The sequence below is a fragment of the Bidens hawaiensis genome, unplaced genomic scaffold (assembly GCF_021521415.1).
Source record: "Bidens hawaiensis isolate Kalapana, Puna unplaced genomic scaffold, B.hawaiensis_p1.1 tig00001521_1, whole genome shotgun sequence".
Classification (NCBI taxonomy): Eukaryota; Viridiplantae; Streptophyta; class Magnoliopsida; order Asterales; family Asteraceae; genus Bidens; species Bidens hawaiensis.
This window is the reverse complement of record NW_027491087.1, coordinates 2,558,526-2,566,902: the sequence shown is the minus strand read 5'-3', so window position 1 is coordinate 2,566,902 and position 8,377 is coordinate 2,558,526.

The following is an 8,377-nucleotide window of genomic DNA, read 5'->3' as shown; positions in this document are numbered from 1 at the left end:
AGAGAATTGAAGATCTCGAGGCTTACAAACAAGCAGCCTCAAGATCTTTAATGGAACTGACTGACGCGCTTGCACAGAATAAGGCTTGGAAGCAGAAAGAGTCTGTTTTTAAAGAAAAGATTGATAGCCTTAAGCGTCAGAACAAGGAACTTGAAATATGTGTTCTGAATCAACAAGACTCTATCAATTTTCACATAAATAAGAATAATGTTTTGAAAAAAGAATTGGAAAACTTGAAAGCTGATTTTGAATCATTGAATTTCAAATTAAAAAGTTACTCAAATTCATCTTATTTATTAGAACACATTATTCCCGAGTTCCGAGGCAAAAAGGAAAGAGGCGTGGGATATAACAATGTCCCACCCCCGATCCTGAATCAATTTTCAAGCACACCAGGAGCTGTGCCGGATGATGAATCAAATGATTATATACCCGAGGACACAAACCAAATTTCTAAGTCTAAGGGTAAAGAAGTCATTGACCCGGCTCCTGAGTCCAAACAAAATGTTGATGCCACAGAATTAGGTTCCACAACTAAATCGGGCCCACCACCATCTAAGTCAAAGGCAACAACAACAAGAAGTTCTCAGAAGAAAAAGTTTAATCCTAAATCTGAGAAAGTCTATGTGGAACATAGTACCCAGTTTGTAAAGGAGGGTAACGTTAATGAAAAACATAATTTCCCAAAACACCCTCCTAGACAAACTTCACCCCAAAATGTCAAATCCAGGGGGTACTATGATAACAGACAAAACCAGAGTTATTTCTCTCCACCAAGTCAAAGGGGGAGAAACTACTGTTTTTCGTGTGGAGAGGTAGGGCATATAGCAAGATTTTGCTATAAGTACACGGATCCTAAGCAGTACATATCGACTCCGGATCCGAGGTATGTCAAGTCACCTCCTAGGAGGCGACCGACCATTGACATTCAAGGTCAAGAACGGTTTCACACACCGAGGTCGGTTTCTCCTCGGAAACCTCAGCCAACCTCACCACACCAATCCCCAAACCCCTCAGATCCAAGTGTTTCCACTTCGACAAGTGAAACTCAGTCTTCAACCAGCTATCTCAAACATGCTGAGAAGAAGACTGACTTTTGGAAACCTAAGAAAACTAACACTGTTGATAACAACGTCAAATCTGAAAACAGTGTTAATGAGGGTAAATGGATTGAATTGTTCATTCGTGATGAAGATGGAAAACCCAAGACCTTAAGGGCTTGGGTTTCCAATGATATTTCTGCAAAGAAAAAGGGATCGTTCAGGAGTTCAGTGCCCCATATGTTCCACAAATGAACGGGGTTGCTGAAAGGAAAAATCGTACGTTAATCGAGACAGCAAGAACAATGTTAGCCGACTCAGTGTTACCTGTTACGTTTTGGAGTGAGGCAATTGCCAACGCCTGTTTCACATTAAATCGGGTAGGCATCGTCAAGCGCCACGGCAAGACAAGTTTCGAGCTTCTTCAACGACGAAGGCCTAACTTAGAGCACCTGGAACCATTCGGGGCTCTTTGCACGTTACTTAAAAGGCAAGTCGATAATAAGTTCGAGGAGAAGATCATCAACGGCTATTTTCTGGGTTACAGCATACCTCTCAAAAGGGTCTTCAACAGAACAACAAAATTAGTTGAAGAATGGTACCATGTCGATGTTCAACGCTACACAGAACCAGCCAAGGGGACAGGAGAAGACTGGTTGTTTGATTATGACAAACTGTTCAAGTCATTCAATCTGTATGAGATTGCTATTCAAATGATGTATGAGGCGCAAAATGCACCTCCTGATGAATCTTTGCAATCTTCAACTCATCCTGGTCCGTCATCATCTTCCTCCACAGAGTCTAGCGATCAAGTTCAAGAATCTTCCGAATCTGAATCTGAAGATGAATCTCCAGCAGATGATGTACAATCGGCACCAACTCAGGTTACGTCACAACCTTCATCGTCAAATCAAGAAGTGCCGAATGCAGATCAGCCTCTATCGTCTACTTCAGAGGCACCACAATCCGCTCCAGTTCCTGAGCCGAACTTAACTAACTTGGAACAAAATGTTGTCGTTTCTGACAATCCGGTTGTTAGGACTGAACGTGATCATCCACAAGACAACATTATAGGGGACTTTCAACAGGGTGTCAAAACTCGGCGACAGCTGAATTTTGGTCTCTACACAGAAATGATGGAGTCAGGATCAGTTGCTCTTAATGCCCATGAATGCTTCTTAGCACAAGAAGAACCACACAGCACCACCGATGCGCTGAAAGATTCCAACTGGGTCTCAGCCATGCAAGAGGAATTATTGCAGTTTAAAAGACTTGGTGTGTGGAAGCTGGTGGATCTCCCCAAAGGACAGAAGAAAATTGGCACTAAGTGGGTACTAAAATGTAAACGTGACGATCGTGGAGTGATTGTTCGCAACAAAGCCCGCCTGGTGGTCCAAGGGTTTAGGCAAATCGAAGGCCTAGACTACAATGAGGTATATGCTCCGGTTGCTCGTTTGGAGGCAATCCGGATGTTCTTGGCGTATGCATCTTTCAAGAAATTCAAAGTATATCAAATGGACGTCAAGAGTGCCTTTTTGTACGGTCACATCGAAGAGACCGTATATGTGGCACAACCTCCAGGTTTTGAAGACCCATATCACAAGGACAAAGCCTATCTGCTCAACAAGGCTTTGTACGGTCTTCACCAAGCCCCGAGAGCTTGGTATAAAGAACTATCCAAACACCTTCTGAACAACGGGTTTAGAAGGGGAACCATTGACTGCACACTATTCTCAAAAGAAAAAGAAGGAGATCTAATTATGGTACAAGTGTACGTGGACGACATCATCTTCGGGTCCACGAATAAAACACTTTGTAAGGAGTTCGAACAAGTGATGAAAGAAAAATTTGAAATGAGCTCCATGGGTGAGATGAAGTTCTTCTTAGGACTTCAAGTTGATCAAAAAGATTCCGGTATCTTCATTCACCAGACAAAATACGTCAATGACATCTTGAAACGGTTTGAGATGTTGAGTTCTTCTTCACAGGGAACTCCTTTAGAGGTTAATCACGGGATTAATCCTGACGAGAAGGGTGAATTGATCAATCCAACTCACTATAGAGGGATCATCGGATCTCTAATGTACCTGACTGCTTCTCGGCCAGACATAATGTTTGCTACGTGTCTCTGTGCACGTTACCAGTCAAAGCCGAAGGTCTCCCATCTGATTGCAGTCAAAAGAATTTTGCGTTATCTGAAGGGTACTCCAGATTGGGGTCTTTGGTATCCTCATGATGATAACTTTGATCTACATGCGTACAGTGATTCGGATTATGGTGGTTGTAAACTCGATTACAAATCAACAACAGCAGGATGTCAGTTCTTTGGAAGTCGTTTAGTAACGTGGCAATGCAAAAAGCAGACGTCAGTCTCCACTTCAACAGCTGAGGCGGAATATATTGCGGCTGCCAGTTGCTGTTCTCAAGTTATTTGGATTCAGCAACAAATGCGTGACTACGGTATTGAATGTTCTACTACTCCCATATATATTGATAATTCTGCTGCAATTTCAATTACCAAAAATCCTGTCCATTTTAGCAAAACGAAGCACATCGAAATTCGATATCACTTCCTTCGTGATTGCTACGAAAAGAAGTTAATCGATGTGATAAAAATCCCCACTCAGGAACAACGCGCTGATCTCTTCACTAAAGCATTTGATAAACCACGGTTTTTATATTTACTAGAGATCAACGGCGTTAAACGTATATCAGATGATGTTCCTGAAGATATCATTTAATTTGTTTTCATTTTTTCTTTTCTTAAAAATTTGAAAAATCCAAAAAGATTTTGTTTTTTATAAATTTTAGGGGGAGAAAGGTTTCAAGAAAAACCAAAAACAAAACCAAAAACAATATAAAATTTTCAAAATTTTGAGAAGTTGATCTTGTTATAAGAAAGATGATAGTACACAGACGCTATCATACTGAGACATCAAAAAGATTTGTACAGCTTATTTTCATTTTTCTTATCTTAAATTTTTATACATCACTATCGCTTAAAATTATGTCGATTACCTCAGTTTGATGGACACATTTTCGGATGTGTTTTGGTCCTTACTTCTACTAGTAGATTATGAGGATAGCCATTAACCAGATGACTGAAAGTGATTGGGGCGAGTTTTGATGGGTTTTTATTCTTTCGCTGAAAATTAGTCGGTTATACTGAGTTAGAAGGACACATACTCGTATGTGGTCGGTCCAGTTGATCCATTGGATCTTCAGGATAGCCGTTTACCTGAAGACTTTGACGTGATCGGGGCGAAATAATTTAAACGTTATTTTTAAAGACATTCTTATATATTCATAAAATGAGAAATTGATCCAACCTTGGAAAACGATAGATATACTGATTCTGTGTGCTTAACTAGTGAAGTTATTAGGCTTAAAAGGCTTTAGAACAGTCATTGTGTGTCATGATAGCTTTTTATGGTGCGTAAAAGTAGATGTGATACAAACTAAATCTACTCGATTTTACGTGGAAACTCCTTAAGAGTTTTGTATGTCTTCATATATATCTTTCCGAATGATAGGCAGAAAAGCGATTACCCAGTCATACACGAGCCCATAAGTGTTCTGATTCCCGTAAAGATAGTGCATGAAGAAACTGCAGTGATCCAGATTCGGGACTTGCAATTGTTTACTACTCTGAAGTTTTTGTAACTATATATGTGATAAAAAAAAAATAAAAAAAAAAAAAAAAAAAAAAAAAAAAAAAAATTTATTCTTTATGAGTTATTGAAACATTCTAGAGTTAATAATGTCAAGACTTCTCAATCATGGAGTAAGAAAGAAAACGGGAAGCAGATGAAGACACTTACAACCTTAATCAGACACTATGGGTCAAGGTCAATTCGGGGTGACTTGGGGAAAGCCAAATACGCTTTGAGAATAGATAGGAGGCATCATAATCTCTGAGTTGATACCCACTTAAATTTTGAGACATAATTGAACCTAACTCGTATCACAGAAACGATGAAAACCATTTTAAGTTATTTACATGCTCACAACCTGTTTCTTTATGTCATAATACAGCTAAACACGGATCTGTGTGACAGTCACGTAATTAGTATGATTCCTGTTCGGATCTTTCTCACAAAAAGAATATTCATTATGTCTTGTTTAACTTCGTTTATTCGTAAAAAAAAAAAAAAAAAAAAAAAAAAAATAAATAAATAAATAAATCTCAGTAGACAGTCATATACGTCTGTATGATTTCTTATTATAGATCCTTCTCAACCAAAAATAATGTGTTTTAAAATTTTGTACAGTTGTTTATTTCAGTTTGAATATTATAAAATATAAAAAAAAAAAAAAAAAAAAAAAAAAAAAAAAAAAAAAAAATTTATTCTGAATTAATTTTTCTTTAATTTTATTCTGCTTAAATGACGATGAGAAATCATCGTGACAGGTTGTCTGATCCCTGTCTCCCTCTCTGTAAATAGTTTGATAAAAACCAAAAAGATTTTATTTCTATTTATTTTTCATTTTATTTATTTCTCGTGACAGGTAGTCTGATCCCTGTCCCTCTCTGTAAATATTTTGATAAAAACCAAAAAGATTTTAGTTTTATTTTAATTTATTTTATTTTTTTCTGTTTGTTTAAGAATCGATGAGAAATCATCATGACAGGTAGTCTGATCTCTGTCTGTTCCTACTAAATGTTTATCCAGTGTGTAGGAATGAAAGAAAACTTCATGCAGGTTGCTAAATGTTCATCTGTGCAACAGGCTGTGCATGAAAGAAAGAATGAAGTGACAAGAAAACCCAAAGATGTTTGAGCCTGATATTTTTCCATTTGTTACTAATGTATTATGATCTATATGTTCTGTAGGAACGAAGCTCTCAGGATTGGAAAATGTCTACGAAAACTAACCAAGTGTCAAAAGTTTATGTTTTCGTGCAGGTTCAAAGGCATCACGATCGATGGACGGGAAATAAGAAATTTAAAAATTTATTTTTCAAATGTTTTCCCTCATTCGATCGAATAGGTTGCTATTCGAACGAATAACTCGATCGAATGAACAGATTCGATCGAATCAGTGGTTGAGGAATGTAAACAGTTGCGAAGAGACTCATTCGATCGAATAGAATCTCATTCGATCGAATGGTCCAAACGAACAAGTCCGTTCGATCGAATAAGTCCAAAAATAGTATAAATATTCAAACTCATTCGATCGATCAGTTTTATTCGAAATATTTTACGGATTTTTGCTCTCAAATTGATTTTCCTCAAACCCTCTTTTTGATCCGATCATATTATTCGATTTTTCACGTAGATCACGAAAATGTAAGTTTTACATGTTTTTAACCGTGTTTTGATCGAGTTCTTGATCGTTTAAGTTTTCCGGGTTCGGGTGTTCTTCATTTCTGGATTTTGCTTGAATGAGTCGAATCAGTTGATTCGATCGAACGAGTCTCTTGTTCGATCGAATGTGACTTATTCGATCACTAGTTCGATCGAATCAGAAGTCAATGGGAAATTCTATCTCATTCGATTGTCTGTAATCGAACCAGATCTCATTCGATCGAATGAATAGCTCATCCGATCGAATGTGTTACTCGTTCGATCGAACCAGTCCAGAAAATTTGAAAAGTTTAAACGCATTCAGTCGTTTCGATATCTGTTTGTTCTAACACGTTTATGGTTACAGATTTAAATGGCTGAAGTTGCAGAAGTGGTTGTCCCGTACAAAACGTCCATCAAGCACAACATCGTGGCTTTTCTAGACGAAAAGTCGAGCCACGGGAAAGACTTTGCAACGGTGATAAAGTTTCTGAAGAGGTCGAGGATCTCTGGACCCATCTCTAGGATTATTGAGCCTATCATGTCTATCCAACAAGAGTTTTGGAGGAATGCCACGCACGACAAAACAGTCGTGCCGTCGGTTATTCGCTCCACCGTTAGAGGGCATGCAATTGTTATATCTGCCCAGGTCATTCGAGAAGTCTGTGGATTTGAAGATGATGAATCAGACCCGATCTCCCTACATCCTGCTGCAACAAGAGGATGTTTCGCACGTATGAAGTATGACGGCGACCTCAATGCCGGTCTGCTTCATAAGGCCAACTTGTGCCCCGAGTTCAAATATTTGGCACACGTTGTGATGCACTGCTTGGGCCCTCAACGAACCAGCTTTGACAAGCTGAGGGAAAGCATGCAGTTCACTGTAGCTGCTTTGGTGATGAACCGACCATACAACTTCTCTCAGATGACTTTCGGTCATATGGTCGAGAACATCACGTTGAAGCAAGGGAAAAGTGAGAAGTTTCTACAGTTCCCACGGTTCGTGCAAATGATTGTCGATACTCAAGCACCAGGGTTACTGAAAGAAAACGAAGGTGATGTGGTGAAACTGGACCACATGAAAAATGAGACTCTCAACCGTCTCAAATCTTACAAGGAACGTCCAACCAGGCCACCAATCAAAAGATGCTTCGGGCATTTGGTGAATCCGTCTTACAGGGCCCCTCCTAAAAGGAAATGGAGAAATGATACCAGTGACTCAGACGTCGAAAACTTACCTTTGCAGGAATCAAGCGACGACTCTGACACTGAGGAGGTGGCGGTCCCTGAAGATACAAGGACCGAAGCTGAAAAGGAGGCTGATTCGTTTCTAAATGAAGAAGAGTTGGAAACTGGTGAGGAAGTCAGAGCCGTGGAAAATCCGGCCGACATAGATGTAGGAGAAGAAAGGCCTGCAAAGAGGCAAAAGAAGAAGGTTACTCGGAAGTATCGAAGCTTATTTCCCGATCAACCGCGTCCCTCAATGTTACCATCCGTCGGGACTTCTGCTGCTCCTCCTGCTCAACCAGCACAGCCACCAACACCGCAGTCAGCTCAACAACCTATTCCTCAAGCTCAACCTGAAATGGCCATACCTCAAAAGGTTGCATCCGAACTTGCTGATTTGCACAAGGCGATGATGAAGATGTTACTGTTCAAGGCAGAGCAAGAAGAACAGAATCGGCTCAGAGATGAGCAGATTGCTAAACTTCAAGCTGAGAACGAAATGCTCAGGCTTGAAAATAGTCAGTTAAATGCTACTGTCGCTGAACAGGGATCTTCGATCAATGAACAAGGTTCTTTGATCACCGAGCTGAGAGAGTCAAATCTACGCCTTGAAGCAAGAGTGACTGAGCTGAAGGGTGATGTTCTTCGTCTGGAAGGTCCAACCAATGTCGATGTGGACACAGACGAACTGGACTCTTCTGATGATGGAGGTGAAGGTAGTTAAGAGTATTTTGAGTGAATGTAGTAAGGACTTAAATGTTAAATCTTTTCAATTAATGATTTGTTTGTAAACCTAGTTTCATATGTAATGATATTGTATTTA